Here is an 18,162-nt window from a genome sequence, read left to right on the forward strand (position 1 = left end):
CACTTAAAGTTTGAGAAACATTTCATGTATATTATCTCATTTGATTCTCACTAAAACCAAGAAAGTAGGCACCATTATTAGCCTCATTTCATAGATGAGGAAACTGAAGCAGGCAGAGGTTATGTAACTTACCAAGGCCTCACAGATAGTGTTTAACGCTAATTTGAACTCAGATCCTACTGATTCAAAGTTTAAAGCTCTTACTGCAGTAAGTATAATGACAATAATAAATAACATGTTAGTAACCATAAGGGGTACAGAGTTCTTTTACATGTGCAATAACATTTGATTAGTCAGTGAGTAATTATTTATTAGGTGCTTACTATCGGCCTATCCCTGTGTTGCCCTGTAAAGGAGGTGCTGTTACTAGCCCTCTTTTACAGAGGAGGGTACTGAGGTTTAGATGAATGAAGTGAATTACCTGAGGTCACATAGCTGATCATAAAAGAGGCAAGGTTTAAATCAGGTTTTTCTTGACTCCAAACATAGCTCTCTAACCAGTATGAACCATAACTTCTGTTAACCTCTCTAGAATGTGAAGTAAAATGGGATGATAATATTCTCCATGTAGGTTAGATAAGCCTGGATAGTCTCTTCTCTCTAGGTTTTTGAGACATCTGTCTCTCCTGGTTCTCCTCCTTCCTTTCTGACAGTTCCTCCTCTATCCCCTTTGCCAGATCCTTCATAACTTTTAATAGTAGGTATCCCACAAGGGTCTGTCCTGAAACCTCTTTTCTTCCTCTAGACTACTTCACTTGATGAACTCATCAGCTCCCATGAATTTAATTGCTCTCTGTATGTTGATGATTCTCAAATCTGCCTACTCTGCCCCAAATTCTCTGCTGAATCTTACATTTCCAACTGCCTTTCAGACATCTTAAACTGGACATCCAGTAAACATCTTTCCCAATAAACCCTCCCTGTTGCTACCTTCCCTAACACTGTAGAAGGAACCACCATCCTCCCAGTCCCTCAGGTTCACAACCTAGGAGTCTTCCTGGACGTTTCACTCTCTCTCCTCCCCCTTATGGAAGGCATTGCCAAAGCCTACTGATTTTATTTTTGCACCACCTTTTGAATATGCCCCCTTCTCTTCTCTGACACCACCACCACCATGGTGAAGACCCTCATCACTTCCTTCCATGACTATTGCAATAGCTGCTGGTGGCTCTGCCTGCCTCAAGTTTCTCCCCATTCCAGTTCTTCCTCCATTCAGTCATTAAACATGTTTATCCTAAAATATAAGTTTGATAATGTCACCTCCTTATTCAATAAACTTCAGTGGCTCCCTATTGCCTCCAGGATGAAATACAAAATACTTTTCTTGGCATTCAAATCCCTTTATAACCTTGCTCCCTCCTACCTTCCAGTCTTCTAACATCTGACACCCACTCCTCAGTCCAGTGACATCGGCCTCCCAGCTGTTCCGCATGGAAGACACTTAGCTCTCAGCTCCAGTCCCTTATTCCCGGAATGTTCTCTCTCCTCTGTTCTGACTACTAACTTCCCTGACTTCCTTCAGTTCCAACTAAAATCCCACTTTCTGCAAGAAGTCCTCCCTAACCCCTCTTCATTCCAGTGTTCTCCCTCTTTTAATTATTTCCTATTTATCCTGTAGACAGCTTGCTTAGTATATATCTGTCTCCCCCATTAGATTGTAAGCTCCTTGAGGGCAGGGATTGTCTTTTGCCTCTCTTTTATCCCAGGAGCTTAGCAAAGCACATGACATGTAGTAGACACTTCCTAAGAGGTTGTTAAATGAATATTATTAAACTGGTGGTACATTTTATGAAGGTCATTGACAAGTTGGATGATGCATCAATCGATCAATTTATTAAGCAACTACTGTGTGTCAGGTGCCATGCTAAGAAGAAAGGGACAAAGGGGATGAAAGGGATTTGAGATCTTGCCATGAAAATGAATCAAAGATTGAAAAAAAAAGACACGCTCACTATGTGCCCAAAAACCTGTGTTAAGCAGTAGAGATATGAACACAAAGAGCTAAGGTCAGGTGAGTAGAACCAGAGGAAAGCAGGCTGACACACCCTTTCCAGGAGAAATGGCTGGTTTATTTTGGTGATGGTTTCAGACCAGAAAGTAGAAATCTGGGGTCAGGCCAGCATGGCAGCAAGAGAGTTTGGAAAGAGATAGCAATGGAGAAGTTCTTTGACCCACCCATTAAATTATTTAAATTTTCAGAGTTGGAAAGTACTATTTCAAGCCATACTTGAATGGAATCTTCACTGTTGTTCTTCCTTTGTTTTCAAAGAGGACCAATGACATCATAGGGTGATGACTTGTGTGTGAATTGATGTAAGTGAGGCAGAGTCACACAAAGTCATCAGCCTCACTCTCTCTTCCCGAGTCATTTAAGTCCAGTGGCAAAACAAAAGGCAAGATGACTGGTGATTGCCTAGGATACAGTGGATCACCTCAGCATCTTCGATGTCTAACCAAGCACTAAGCACTTCATGCTGCGTGCTCCATCAAACTTCAAGGCCTTTGGAAGATTTTTTTTTTTCTATCTGGCCATTCTGCCGGGGGAAGTCTTCACCTGCTTGGGATAGACATCCCCCTAACTCCCCAACAGCTGAGGTCTGTCGGTTACCCTCAGCCTGGTTTGGCCCATCTGCTGAGACAGTTTTTACCAGGCTGTGGCCACTGTACATGCTACAGTTTCTTGGAGTTCACAGGTAAGAGTTGGGGGAATCAGGTGGGTACCAAAGGTAAATGAGGGCTCAGAAAGGGCTCAGAAGCCTTCATATCACAGGTGCAGGTCCTCCCTGAACGCCCCATTCACCATCTCCATTCAGCATGTACTCTCATGATTCTCTCTACATCACCTCTCATGATAGCCCATTGAACTTTTAGAGAACTACAATTTTAAGGCACTTTTGACATAAAGTCTCAATTAGTCCTTCACTCATTGCTGCTGGTTTTGCCCTCTGGGGCCAAATACAACTATCTAATCCCTTCACCACAGGTGATACTTAAATACACCTGAAGCCAGTTATCAGGCTTTCTTACTGCCCAAAATTTCTTATTTCCAGTCTAAATATCTAGAAACAATCTTCACATTACATGGAGTCTAATTTATTCTCCAATCAAGTCTGGCTACTTTTTTCATATTTCCATTCAAGGTTAAATATTGTATTATTATCTATGAAGCACAGGCTTAATCTAATTGCGTTTAATTATGACTTCATTATGCCCTAGATTATGATGCAATAATGAAAAGTAGATGTAGTCCTTAATGGTCAGAAATTGCCAAATACATATACCTATTTTTCTAATATTTATTCAGATACTTAACTTATTTCTTCTTTGTCTTTGTGTTAAATTAAACTAAGTCTAAAAGTGGCATATCGAAATCAGCAATAATTATCAACTTAATATCTAGGCAATTTTAGATTCAATTAGCTTTTTCTTTAAGGTAGGTATATGTTCTGCTACCCATTTCCAACATACTTAAGATGAGACTTTTTTCATCATTAATTGTGCCTTTAAGCATTGTATAGCTTCCTTGCTTGTCTCTCAACTATATCTATTTTTATTGATGTCTGCTTTAAAAATTGTTACTGCTGGTTTTTGATGTTGCTGTTGTTTGGGGCTGTCATAATTCCCACCCCAGCTGCTCATTTTAATTCTTTATGCAACTTTTATGGTTTATTTTTTTGTAGGCAACAATTTGTTATATTTTGCTTTCTGATTCATTTACCGATCTCCTTTGTTTTATGGGCAAATTTATCCCATTCACATTAATGATTTTTTTTAACTCCATCAAATCCTCTTATAATTTCTTGGCTCTGACCAAAGTTTTTCTTGAGGTGATACTCTTGTTAACTATACCCTCCCCTTTAAAATTCTACTTTGTGCTTTCCCAATATCAGTTCTGTTCTTACTTCACTATAGTTTCTATTTTGATAAATCTCAAGAAGTGGAAGAAGTTTGCACATCATACAATGAAATAGTCTGTGAAAAAAATCTTATTGTTTGTCATCTTCATTAATGTCATCAAAGGTTGTACTATTTGAGACTCCGCCCTGTAGTTTAGATAGATAGATAATATAAAGGTAGATATAAATTAGATATAAATATATCTAGTACAGCTATACTGTCCAAGACCCCACCCTGGAAAGAGAGACAGAGACAAAGTCAGAGAGAGATACAGAGACAGAGAGGTGGAGAGATACAGAGAGACAGAGAGATTTCCAGGGTGGATAGTATAGACTTTGATAACATTAATGAAGGTGAAAGACAATTAGGTGTTCCATAGATTATTACATTTTATATTGTACAAAATTTTCTTTTTCCTGAGGTCTACCCAAAATGAAAAGGGAATATGGGGGAGGGGGTAGACAATCTTATCTGAAGATTACACTATGTCCTTGCACGATTCAAGGTCAATTTAATAGCCACTTATCAAATACACACAAAACCTTCTAACATACATAACCTACTTGATTTTCTGCAAGAGAGAAGATGTGGATGTGGAGGGAAAGAGGGAAAAGGGAAGGTGAGGCAGGGAAAGAATGAAATTAAAAAGATCAAGAAGGGACTTCAGTCCTGGAGTCCAGTTAAAGATAGGGGGGAAATGAGAGCTCTTTCTAACATTTCCTCAGAAGGTCTAACCTCAGGCATTAGCAGAATATATGCATATTAACAGATGGAAAATAGCTTACTAATGGCTGAGACCAAGATACTATGTCTGTGCTATGGGAATATGGCCAAAAACTCCCTGGGCCATTGGAGGAGGCATGAGACTCACCATTATGACTTTGAAATTTTATCCACAATTTTTAGTGGAAACTATTTTCCCTAGACTCTCCCTGGTTATAAACACGGAAGATACAGCATGGTCCATTGAGTATTAAATGGGGCCCATCTCAAATAGGTCAGTCGGTAATAGCTGCGGTTGACTGGACTCACAGCTAGCTGTGTACCCCAACAGATGGCCAGCCAATTCAATGAGCTCCGATATGCCTTTTATTTTAAGGGAGCATGTAAACAATCATCACAAAATAGTTTGGGTTCACAAAAGGGTGGTAGTCTGATGTACACACATAACCCTTATAAAACATTTGATCAATGTGCTACCTCCCTAGAGTAAGAAAGCATTGACCATTGTCCAAATGAATGGTGCCTGAAGTTGTAAGATTATTTTTAAAAGAAAAACTGTGCTTACAAAGGTTGTTCTCAAGCATCTTAAGTCACGAGCCATCTTAGAAATCACATCATACAACCCCCTCATTTTATACCTGAAGAAAGTAAGATTAGAGGAGGGGAAAGAAGTGGCTCGAGATCAGGGCCAGAATTTGAACTAAGCCCTCCTTCTGCCACGTTTCTTGCTCTTTATACCATGTCATCCATATCCACCTTGAAATGGATGTTCTGTTAAACATCTTAGTCTCAACGTGTCCAAAACTGAGTTCAGTATCTTCTTTTTGCTTGTTATCTTCGATTTATCCTTTGTCCTGTTTGTACATAGTTGTTTGCTTTGACTACCCCCGTCAAACTGTGAATTCCTTGAGATCAGGAACTGGATTTTGCATCCCTTTATATCTCCATCACTTAACACAAAGCCTGGAACATAACGAAGCCCAATCTTTTCCCTAACAAAATGTCAAACAGTAAACTCCAGTATTTCTTTCTTAAATAGGTATATGTTCCACTGCAGAGTAATGGTCTTTCCTGAAATTAGGGTGCTATATGGATTGCCCATAGGAAGTGTAGTCTGGCAAACAGTCAGCAAGAAGGGACAATTCTGCCAGGCATCAGTGAGTTCTGTGGTCTCAAACTTGGCAGTGTCCACCTTTTCAGAAATGGTTTCCATGTATCATTATAAAGGTTTGGAAGAAGGTATTGGTGGTGGATGGGGAGCTGGAAGGGTGTTGAGAATTAGGCAAAATGTCAAACTTCTGAAAAAAAGTATAGTTTCTGAGGATGAAGAGATTAATGATTTAAGGAAATGTGTCTACTGCTATCTCTTCTAAGGGGAAAAAATAAAAATTTTAAAATGAAATGGGAAAGAAAATGGAGAAGCAAATGAAATGGGGAAAAAGTCTGTCATTTTTAGGGCTTGATTCATATCATAGATGACTTTTCTAGGTGCCATAAAAGCTCAGACATCCCTTTGCCTAAATGACCCAGAGGATGCTAAGGATGATAACCCAGGATCATGACACCCATGAAGCACAGTCACCCCAAGTTAAATAATCATGGCATTTATGTCCTGTCCTGAAGCTCATACTTTGTTCATACTTTTGAATCCCATTGTTCAATCTGAATTTTAATCCAATTAACTATAACACCAGGACCAGGAATGTGCATTATATTGGTGGTAATCATGCCCTAAGGTTTGTATTTGATCCAAGTGAGCTTCCTTCCCCCAGCAGGTTGTTTCAGAAAATAATCTACTTCTACCTGCCATGAGTGACTCAGTTTGTTCTGAAACATTGCCAGGGCTTCCTTCCAACAGGACTAGCAGGCTGCTAGTGTGAGCTTTGAGAGTAGGATCTGGGGTGGGGGAAAGTGAGGCAGGCAAGGAGCTTTATTTTTATCACTTGTGGGCAGAGAATAAGGAAATTATGTACAAAATAGTCCCACTGAGCCCTGTGAGAAGATGAGCCCAGGCAGGAAGAGAATGAACTTGGGAAGCCTTACCTGCTGCCCACCTGAAGCTTTCCTGCTCTTTAATCCAATCATTGCTGGCCAGCATCCCAAAGAAGTTGGGTTTGGGTGGGGAGATTGGAGCCCCTCCTATGTTTCTCTTTCCCTCTATGAAAGGACACATTCTATGACTCCCCTTAGTAACCATAGAAGGCACTGTTAGATTGCACACAGCACTTTTCATGAAGCCTGGCACATAGTAGGTACTTAATAAATGCTTATTGACTCACTGACATTGCTTCTACTAAAGGGCAACTGATACTACCAGAGGTACCTCATTGCACAATAGAAAGCTCTAGTGGTTAGCATTACATCTAGAACAAATAGGCCCTTCTGAAAAGTCTACCCCTGTTTCTACTACTATCCTCTATGGTCAAACAGAATAGGACTAATTCTTCCTTCACACAACAATATCTCAAGTATGTGAAGGAAGCTATCACACCCCTCTGCCAACACACATCTGCAGTCACATCATCTGCTCTTCTACAGGAACAACATAACCAGTTCCTTCAACCCATATACAGGTAGCATCCCATTCACGGCCATTTCCCCAGCTCCCATTCTCATTGGTGAGCTTGGCCCCAGAGGTGACTACTTCTTATGACTCTCAGGTTTATGGGAAATTACTCTAATTACCCTTTGGTGGATGTGCTATCTCCTATTAGTCCAATTGTTTTTTTTTTTAATCCTAACTGGAAGCACTGTCTTCTGCTACCTGATGATATGGTTTCAATGTTGGGATGGGAGACTTATGAACAGTTAGGGAACAGTCCTCTTTACCTGTGTTCTCCAGCCTCCAAGAGTGATTACCTTGGAAGGTTTTGGTTTCAGCTCTGGAACTGAAATCCTCAGCTTATGAACTTAGTGCCCTCCACTGCTAGACTGGATCACCACTTGACTGGCTTACCATTAAAATTCTTTCAACTATTTCTAGTCTCAAGAGGCAGGGATGGCTTCTTTGATTAGCCAATCAACTGTTCCCTTCTTGACCCAAACAAAGAAATTCACACTTCATAAGGAGACAACAATGAATCCATCTTGTTTTCACACTTAGAATTTCATGCCGTTATATAGATTACATCAATTGAGATAGGAAAGGGGAGGTATGGAACCCTCTCCCTTATACTCCCATTTCAAGAATACAAGACCCTTCATCATTTGGGTTAATATCCTCTGCATGTTCTCCAGCTTATCAGGTTATATGTTCTTCCTAACATGTAACCAGGAGCTGAACATGAGACTGCAAACGTGGTTTGACATTTTCCCACAGGGTTATTATGGATAACCCAACTGGGTTTTGGTGTACTTCATCTGTAAAGAGAGCAGATTGAACTGGATAACTTTGGAGGTCTCATATCTCTAAATCAATAAATCTATCATAGAAGTTACTCAGTTACACAGGTAAAGTTAGCATTTGAAGAAAATGCTTGTGTATATGTTGATGTTGCAATAAGAATAAGAATCAAAATCCATCTAGTGCTTAAAATAAACTACGTACAAACCAGCACCAAGAAATTTTGAAATCTGACTCCTTCCCAGGAGGCATCAGTCTTTGAGTAACTGTTGGGGGGTCCTGCCTTGGTCACATCTTTGTTAATAAAGATGTGGCTTTTTGCCCCTGGAAGTGACACCATCACTCCTCTCTTTGATAACCTCACCTAAGTCTCTGCATTAGAGCTTTGCTCCCTGCGCCAGTCCAATGTGCCAGCATGGCATCTTCTCTTAAGAAAACATTGCATATTGCTGATGTGTGTTGCGCAGGGCCTCAACACATTTCCTGTTCTCATTGTCTTCTACTATCTGGGCCACACATTAGGGCATCCTTGGCAGGAGGCAGCCGGATGCACTACAAAATGAAAAAGAAAATCATTTCATGGCACTGTGCAATTGCTCTCATAAACAAATTACGATGATTTAATCTGTTTATTGAGAGCAACATGGTCTGCCTTTTCAGCAGGCTTCCTCGCCCCTTGGGATCTGTTGTGTAGCTGAAACCACCAATGATGAGCTGTCGCCTCCAGCATCCAAACAGAAATAGACTGAAGCCATTGGCAGTCATGGCTGGATGAATGATGCCTTTCATTTGCTAGGATGCCATCAATAACACATGCAAGGGGCTGTGTAGTGCCACAGGGGGCCTTTCATTCCTCAATACAAATCTGAGGCCGCCCCATGTGAATGCCTTAAGGAGGCTTGCTCGGTACTAGGATCTCTCCCCATGGAGCACAGTACTGGCCCTGAGAGACAGCAAGTCATTAAGAGGGGACCATTCCCTTTCCCATTCCACTGCATTAATGAAACCATCATCCAAGAAGGTATTTCCTAATCGAGTTGTCAGAAAATGTCTTTCTCCTACTCTTGCCTTGAGTCCCTAATTAATTCTGTAATATAACCATACACTTTTAAATGTGCTGAGTTTCAACAGATTTAGGACTTGTCAGCTGGGTAAGCAAGAAAGTGAGTCCTCCTAGTACCTTCCTTAGCATGCAGGTGTTCATTGATGTTTGTCATGGTCATGCAATATAGGAATTACTTGAGTTTGAATCAAGGGATCAAATAATCGATTGGTTTCCCAGAGGCCTACTGATGTCCCAGGACCATCTTCTCAATAATCTAGATAGACCAATGGCTGATCCACCTAGGAGCTGTCTGGGTGCTATCTTGATGGGAACTGTCACCATCTCTCTGGCTCTAGGATGCTGTTTCTGCCAAAAGTACCCCTGACAGAAGAGTCCCTACATCATGGATGTTGGAAATTGTTGATGTCAACTGGCAATTTGAGGACAAACTAGTTAGTGGTAATTATCCATTTTGTCAGGGAATTTTCAAGCTCAAGAAGGCAATGTTTATTGATTTCTGCCAGTAGCCAGCAGACAATGTTGCTGCTAAATTGAGAAACTTGTGTTTCACATCAACATAGGCAAGAGTTTAGGAGGAAAATCTAAAGATTTCCATTGCCTGGTTTCCTTGTAGGTAAAAGGAACATAGGACTGAACCAAGGGTCATAGAACTGGAAGGGACCTTAGAGGGTCATTAAGTCCAGCCCCCTTTTTTAAAAACGAGGGACCTAAGGCCCAGAGAAATGAAGTGGCCAAGGTCACACCAATATCTGAGGCAAGAGTCAAGTTCAGGGATTCTTGACTCCAAATCCATTGTCTTACCCCCTAAATTGTGCTGCCTCTCACCAGACCACACTTTGGAGTCGCCGAATCAAAGAATTTACACTGGAAAGGGTCTTCACCTACCATCTACTGTGATCCACAGTTGAATAAGAATCCTGGCTGTAATGTACCTGACAAGTGGTTATCCAGCTTTTCCAATGAGGGGGCGCCCACCACCTCCTGAGACAGCCCTCCCACTTTGGCAGGGCATCCATGCAGTGCTACCCTCCATTTCAAGAGGCTTCTGTTTGAGCTGACCTTCAGTTATGGGAAGGAGCTTCCCATATTCTCTCACCAAACAGTCCATGTGAGTAGCCTGCATTTGTAATGAGGTTACTCAGGCTCAACCATGCAGCCTCTGCACATGAAAAAGAAGAAGTAAAGTACACAACAGGGGCATGGAAGGACTCTTAAATTGGGGCTCCATTGGTATTGCTTCTTATCTCTGAGTTAAGGAGTTTCAGACATACTTGTTGTATACATGCAAAAAAAGTGTCTAGGAACTTGTATCTTCATCTTCATATGATTTTGAATATACATTGAATATACATTTTATCCTAGTCCCCAACCATCTCTGACTCCCCTTAGTACTTCCTAGGTTGAGTTTGGGGGTAATTATCTAAATTATGCCTCAAATTCTCAGCAATGCTCCCTAAGCTAGACCTTAAAAGGAATCCCAGAGCCAATGCTTAGGAGAAGTCTGTGTGATATGGCCATGGTTTGATGAGTCCAGAGCCCAGTGAGAGGGAAGTTGACCTAAAGATGATGTCATTGTTTTATAGCTCCAAACAGCCTCCTGCATATTTGAGGGAAAGACTTTCCAGAGACAGATGGCACCAGCCCCTATGTTTTACCAGTCAAATTGGAGAAGACTGAGCCCTCTTCACCTGCTGGCAGAACCTCAGAAGTCTTAAGCAGAGTAGAGATGAGAAAAGGAAAGCTGAGCTTTATGTATCTGGAGGTCTAAGAGATAGCATTCTTTGGGGGATGCATTCATACTTTACTGCCTGGTTTACCTCTGCCATTTAACTTCCTCTTCTGTCTTCATTCAATGCATTTTGTTCCACCAACACCACTCACCTATGACATGTCAGGCACTGTGCTAGAGGTTGGGAATATAAAGATAAAAATGAAGTAGCATCTGACCTCAAGGGGCTTCTATTCCATCAGGGTGGGGAGGAGGAGAAGAAATGCTTGTCACACACAGAGATAATTTTGGATGAAAGAATGCAGGAGAATTTGAGAGAGGATAAAGAGTTAGCAACTAGCAAGACCAGGAAAGACCTAAAGAATCTGAACAAAGCCTAGAAGGAAGGGAAGGATTTCAGTTGGTAGGAAGTACATTCACATTGTAGAAGACATCCTGCGCAAAGACAAAGGAAATGGAATTCCAATTCAGGAAGAAGCTGGTAGGCTAGTTTGTCTGGAACAAAGAAGATGGGAAAAGGGTCACAGTAAAGACAGGTCTCATCTGTGCCTTGGGAAAAATTAAGTGTAACTTTGTAGAGGCTACACTACTGAAGAGTAGAGAGACTAGAAACAAAGACCAATTAACAGGCTCCTGTGATTATCTCATTTGTGTGAGAGATGATGAGGCCCTGACCGACACTGGTGGCCACAGGAGTGGAGAATAGGGAGAGCACAGAGAAGGGTTTGTGGAGGGGAAACAAATAGGAGGTAAAAATGATTGGATTTAGTAGGCAAGGGAGAAAGGAAAGTCAAGGATGATAACCAGGTTGTAAACCTGGCTGAATGGAGGATGGTGATGACCCCAGTGGAACTAGGGAAATGTGGAGTAAAGTTGTGTTTAAAGAGTAAATCTAGAATGGTTTTATATATTTATACATATTTGTGTCTAATGATAGCCATCTGGGGAGCGGGTAGGGAAGTAAAAAAAGGGGGAAGAGTTACATGATAACTTTATTATACATTAAAAAGGAATAGAAAGTTCTACAGAAAAGCTTTGCAGTTTCATGTTCATCTTTTTTTGTATTCTACTATGTTATGGAAGTGCTTGTTTTATTTCTTAAGTTTAGAATAAAATTAATATTTTTTAAATAAAGAGGAAATTTATAAATTCCACAGGGATGTGTTAGGGCTGAAATGCTGATGGAACATCAAGATGGAAATGTCCAACAGACAGTAAGTAATACACAATTAAATCTCAGGAAAGAGGTTAGAGCTGGACAAGTAGGTGTAGATATGAACAGTCTAGAAAATAAAATTAGCCTTAGAAGTTAGTGAGATGATCAAGAGGGAATTAATAATTGAGACAAATGAAACTCTTAATAATTCTACTAATCAGTGAAATTGAACTTCCTTTTTTTTCCATTTTTCCTAATGTATTATTTATTTATTAACATTCATTTTTTTAAATTTTGAGCTCTTAATTTTCTTTCCCTCCTGCTCCTCTCCTACCCACTGAGAAAGCAAGCAACATAGCAATCATGTGAAATCATGCAAATCATATTTCTCTGTTAGCCATAACACAAAAAAGCAAGAAAATTAAGTGAGAAAATTATACTTTAATTTGCACACAGACTTCATCATTTCTCTCTCTGTAGGTGGATAGCACTTTTTTTTGTCAACAATCCTTTAGAATTATCTTGGATAATTATATTAATCAGAGAAGCTAAGTCTTTCATCACAGTGATATTGCTATTACTGTGCACAATGATCTGGTTCTGCTCACTTCACTTTGCATCAATTCAGATAGATCTTCCCTTGTTTTTCAGAAACCATGCCCTCCATCATTTCTTAGAGCACAATATTACTCCATCACAATCATATAACACAACTTTGGTGAGTCATCCCCCAATTGATAAGCATGCCCTCAATTTCCAATTCTTTGACTCCACACAAAAAGCTGCCATAAATATTTTTTGTACATATAGCTCCTTTATCTTTTTCTTTGATCTCTTTAGGGTACAGACATTATAGTAGTATTGTTGGGTCAAAGGGTATACATATTTTTATATCCCTTTGGGCATAGTTCTAAATTATTCCCCCAAGTGGTTTGGACCAGTTCACAACTCCACCAACAACTTACCAGGGTACCCATTTTTCCTCATCCTCTCCAGCATTTGCCATATCTGAAAGGTGTAAGGTAGTACTACAGAGTCGTTTTAATTTGCATTTCTCTACTCATTAGTAATTTAAAGCATTTTTTCCTGATGATAGATAGCTTTGATGTCTTCTTCTGAAAATAACTTATTTGTACCCTCTCATTATTTGTCAGTTGGGAAGTAGCTCTTATTTGTACAAGTTTGACTCTGTTTTCTTGAGAAATGAGGCCTTCATCAGAGACTTCTTCATAAATTTTTTTTGTATTTTTTCATTGTTTATGGTACAATTTAGTATAATGTAGTTTCCCTGATTATCTTGTTTAATTAAGACTATCTTTGCATTTGCTTTGTCTAAGATATGATTGTGAATCCTGACTTTTTTACTTCAGCTGAAGTATAATAGATACTGCTCCAGCCCCTCATTTTAATTCTCTGTATGGGGGTGGGGAATCTTAAGGCCACATGTGGACCTCTAGGTCCTCAAGTGTGGCTGTTTGACTGAATCCAAACTTCACAGAAATACAGGCTTGAGGACCTACAGGGCCACATGTGGCCTCAAGGCCGCAAGTTCCCCACCCATCTGTTTCAAAAGTGTCTCTTGTAAATAACATATTGTTAGATTCCAGTTGCTAATCCATTTTGCTGTTGACTCCCATTTTATGAGTAAGCTCATTTCATTCACATTCACAGTTATCATTACTGTGTATTTCCCTCCATCCCATTCTCTTGTTTATCCTTCTCTCTCTCTCTTCTTGTCATGTCTCTCCTCAAAAATCTGTTTGTGCTCTGACCACTGCCTCCCTAATTCACCCTCTTTTAAATCATTCTATCTCTTTCTCCTATAACTTTACCCTGTAAGGTAGATTTCTATATGCAACTGAGTGTCTGTGCATATGCACTCATATGTATGTATATGCATATATGTATGTATGTATATATTTTAACTAATTCCAATGAGTGAGATTCAAGCATTGCCCCCCATTTTCCCCTCCATTATAAAAACTCTTGCTTCCATGCTTTTTTCACATGAGAAATTTTTCTCCATTTTACCTCTCCCTTCCCCCTTTTCCCAATGCATTCCTTTTCTCATTTCTTCATTTTTTTGAGATTCTTTCAACATCATTGAATCACACTCACGTCCTCTGTCTATGTAGACTCTTTCTAACTGCCCTAAAAAATGATAAAGTTCCTAGAAGTTGCACGTTATCAATTTCCCACATAGGAAAGTAAACAATTTAGCTTTACTAAGTCCCTTATGATTTCTCTTTCATGTTTACCTTTACATTTCTCTTGAGTTGTGCTTGAATGTTAAATTTTCTATTCAGTTCTGGTATTTTCATCAAGAATGCTTAAAAGTTCTCTATTTCATTAAATATCCATTTTCCCCCTGAAGAATTGTTTGGTTGGGTTTTTTTTTGGGGGGTTGTTTGTTTTTTAAGGCAATTAGGGTTAAGTGACTTGCCCAGGGCCACACAGCTAGGGTCATATGTTTGGTCTGATTCGAACTCAGGTCCTCCTGACTTCAGGTCCGGTGCTGTATCCACTGTGCCACCTAGCTGCCCCTCCCCCTGAAGAATTGCATTTGGTTCTGCTGGGTAGGTAATTCTTAGTTATAATCCTAGCCCCTCTGCCTTCAAGAATATCATGTTCCAAACCCTCCATTCCTTTAATGTTGAAGCTGCTAAATTTTTTGTGATCCTGACCATGGCTCCAGAATATTTGAATTGTTTCTTTCTGGATGTTTGCAATATGTTCTCCTTGACATGGGAGCTTTGGAATTCAACTATAATATTTCTGAGATCTCTTTCAAAAGTTAATCAGTGGATTCTTTCAATTTCTATCTTATCCTCTCCATCTAAGCTATCTGGGCAGTTTTCCTTTATAATTTCTTGAAATATGATGTTAAGGCTCTTCTTTGGATTGTGGCTTTCAGGTAGTCCAACAATTTTTAAATTATGTCTCCTCAATCAATTTTCCAAGTCAATTGATTTCGGGATAACATATTTCACATTTTCTTCTGTTTTTTTTTATTCTTTTGACTTTGTTTTATTGTTTCTTGATGTCTTGTAAAGTCATTAGCTTCCACTTGCTCAGTTCTAAGTTTGAAGGAATTCTTTTCCTCAATGAGCTTTTGTACCTTTTTACTCTTGGCCAACTTTGCTTTTTAAGAGTTCTTTTCTTCAATATTTTTGTGCCTCTTTTACTAAGTTGTTAATTCTTTTTTCATAATTGTTTTGCTTTACTCTCATGTTTTTTCCTATTTTTTTTCCTCTACCTCTCTTAGCTCTTTCTTTAAGTCTTCCAAGAATTCTTGTTGAGGTCGAGTCTGATTAGCCATTTTATCTTTGAGAAGTTGGTTGAAGATGTTTTCATAGTGTTGTCTTCTTCTGAATTTGTGTCTTGATCTTCCCTACTGCCATAGTAGTTTTATATAATTAAGGGTTTTCTTGTTGTTGTTGTTTGCTTGTTTTTCCAGTCTATTTATTTTCTTGAACTTTACATTAAAGTTGGGCTCTGCTTACCTGGGAGTGGGGAGGCACTATCCCAAGCTTCAGGACATTTCTCACTGTTGTTTTCAGAGCTAGTTTTGGGAGTCTTCAAGTTTTTAAGGTTTTCAAGGTGGTGAAATCTAGGGAAAGGTGTGGATACTGTTCTCTTGGTCTGTGCTCTGGCTTTTACCCAGGAATTTTCTCATCCTTTCTTTGAGGCCAACCTTGGTCAGCATTCATTTGGGTTTTTCTTGTTCTTCTTAATATTTACATTGTTATACTAATTATGCATACCTTAAAGGAAGCAGAAGCAAACCAAGAGGCAGAGGGAGATTATTCTATGAGTGGAAGACAGCCAGTGCAAAGGCACAGAGGACAGATGAGTGTAGCATATTGTGCAAGGAACAACAAGGCCAGTGTAGTTAACTCAGGTTGGGAAATGGTCTTGATGTGATTTCTATGTTAATTTTCTATGAATCAGACATATAGACCCTTTGCAGAAATAAATGATGCATCACTCCCAATCATAGCTTTCTTTCTTATTCCAGTTGATTTGGTGTTATTGATTGCTTTTCAAATTCATATAATCAAAAATATAATTTTTCTGTTTTGTTATCATCTTTAGCTCTTGTTTAGTTAACAACTGGCCCCCTAGTCACAGTTATAAAAATGGCTTGATCACAGATATGTAGACAGACAGACAGATATGTAGGCAGGCAGACAGACAAATGATAGATTGATAAATACATATATATATGGATACTTGGATAAATACATAGATGGATAAATTTGTATTGCATAACTTTTAATATTTAGGTCCCATATCCTTTTTTGTTTTTTCAGTTTCAAGTATTATAACATGTAAGATATTGGTATAAACCCCAATTTCTTTCAAACTGTTTTCCTGTTTTCCTAGCAGATCTTGCCAAACAGGGAGTTTTTTCTACAAGTAATTTTTATGCCCTGATTGATTAAATACTAAATGAATTGGTTCAGTCATTCCTGACTCAACTAGTCTGTTCCAGTGATCTACTTTTCTATTTTTTAGCAAGTACCAAATAGTTTTGATGACTACTGTTTTATTGTATAACCTGGGGCCTGTAAATGTTATTCTTCCTTCTTTGCATACTTTTTTTTTCATTATTCCTCTTAATATTCCAAACCTTTTGTTACTCTAAATGTATATTGTTATTTTTTGGCCTAATTTCATAAAGAATTCCCTTGGTTATTTCATTAGTATGACAACAAATCTTTAAATTAATATAGCTATGATTTTTTTTGTTCGATTGACATGATACTACCATGAGTAATGAATATTCTTCAGCTATTTAATCTATTCCTTATTTCTTTAAAGAGTGTTTTATATTTGTTTTATTTGTCTGGAGTGTGCCTTGACAGATAGATTTCCAGTTATTTTCTAATTATTTCAAAAGGTACTTCCCTTCTCTTGTTTCTTCCTGAATTTTGTTATTGAGCTACAGAAATGCTACTAAATTTGTGTGTATTTCTTTTCTATCATCTGTAAGTTCATTTTCCCTTCTTTTACTTTTTGTTCTTTCATGAAGCAATATTGTTCGTAATTGACCATCCTCCTCTTCAATGTTGTGAAAATGACTTTATCCTCCAAATAGATGTTGTTCTTGACTTCTTTTTCTCCCCTTGGCTCAGGGATTAACCACATGTTGCCCAAGGCAATTTCTGGTCTCTTTTGACCTCCATGTTGTAGCAGCTTATTTAAATTAGCTATATTTATCTAAGAAATATTGAATAGATCTTTTGATTATGAATATGGTGACATTTAGCAACCAATCTCATTTATCACTGTCACAGAAAGTGTCCTACAAAGAGATTCCTAAATGATGGTGAGGTTCTCCAGATGTTTCTATGTACAGATATCATTGTACTGATTGCATCAAGCCTTGGAACTATAAAAGACCCCATCAGTAAGATCCACAGACACTCAAGAGAGATGTATTTGCCCAGCAATCAATGAAAAACTATGAGACTGAAAAATACATAGCCCAGAAAAATGACATAATTCTATGGATAGCCCTGTCAGTTAGATTACTGCACCCACAGGATAGGGACAAGAAAGCAAGCATGATAGAACTCAGCCAACATCATTCCACTACCTAATTGCTCTTCCAAGACAGAAATACTTCTTTCCAAAATCCAGATTCTCTCAAAGATACTCTATCATTATGAATTATGGTATACTTTGGTGCCTTAACATTGTTCATGACACAAAAAGCAGTAGGAAGAGGCCAAGTCAGTATAGAAAGGCTCCAGAATATTCCCAAAGATGACTTGTAAGAGAAATGTGGCATGAATGTATGAACAAAAAAAGGGAGTGATCCAGGTATTGCAAAAGTGAACAGTGACAGAGAAGCAGTTGAGTGCTACACTTGTCCCTGTAAAAGGGGCAGAAATCAAGGAAGGCCTCCAATGTACTGACTAATCCTTGAGACTGGATTCATGGGATGACATGGACAAAGTTAAGATAAGATGAAAAGGTACTGAGGTATAAGTAGATCTGTACAAGATGGATTTTATATAAGTAGGAGATGTTCCTGCATGAATGAGCTCATACATCATCTCTCTCCAATGTCTATTCTCCAATTTGAGAAAATAGTTTATTTCATGGGGAGTCTCAGAGGAAGAAAGGCAAAGGGAGTTGAATAACTGCTACTTAACTAAACCAAAAATGATTGTGTGTGTATGTGTGTGTGTGTGTAAATATTCATGACACAGTGAACAGTGTCACAGGGGCAGCTGGGT

This window comes from Phascolarctos cinereus, unplaced genomic scaffold (assembly GCF_003287225.1).
Source record: "Phascolarctos cinereus isolate Bilbo 61053 unplaced genomic scaffold, phaCin_HiC Scaffold_3;HRSCAF=262, whole genome shotgun sequence".
Taxonomy (NCBI): Eukaryota; Metazoa; Chordata; class Mammalia; order Diprotodontia; family Phascolarctidae; genus Phascolarctos; species Phascolarctos cinereus.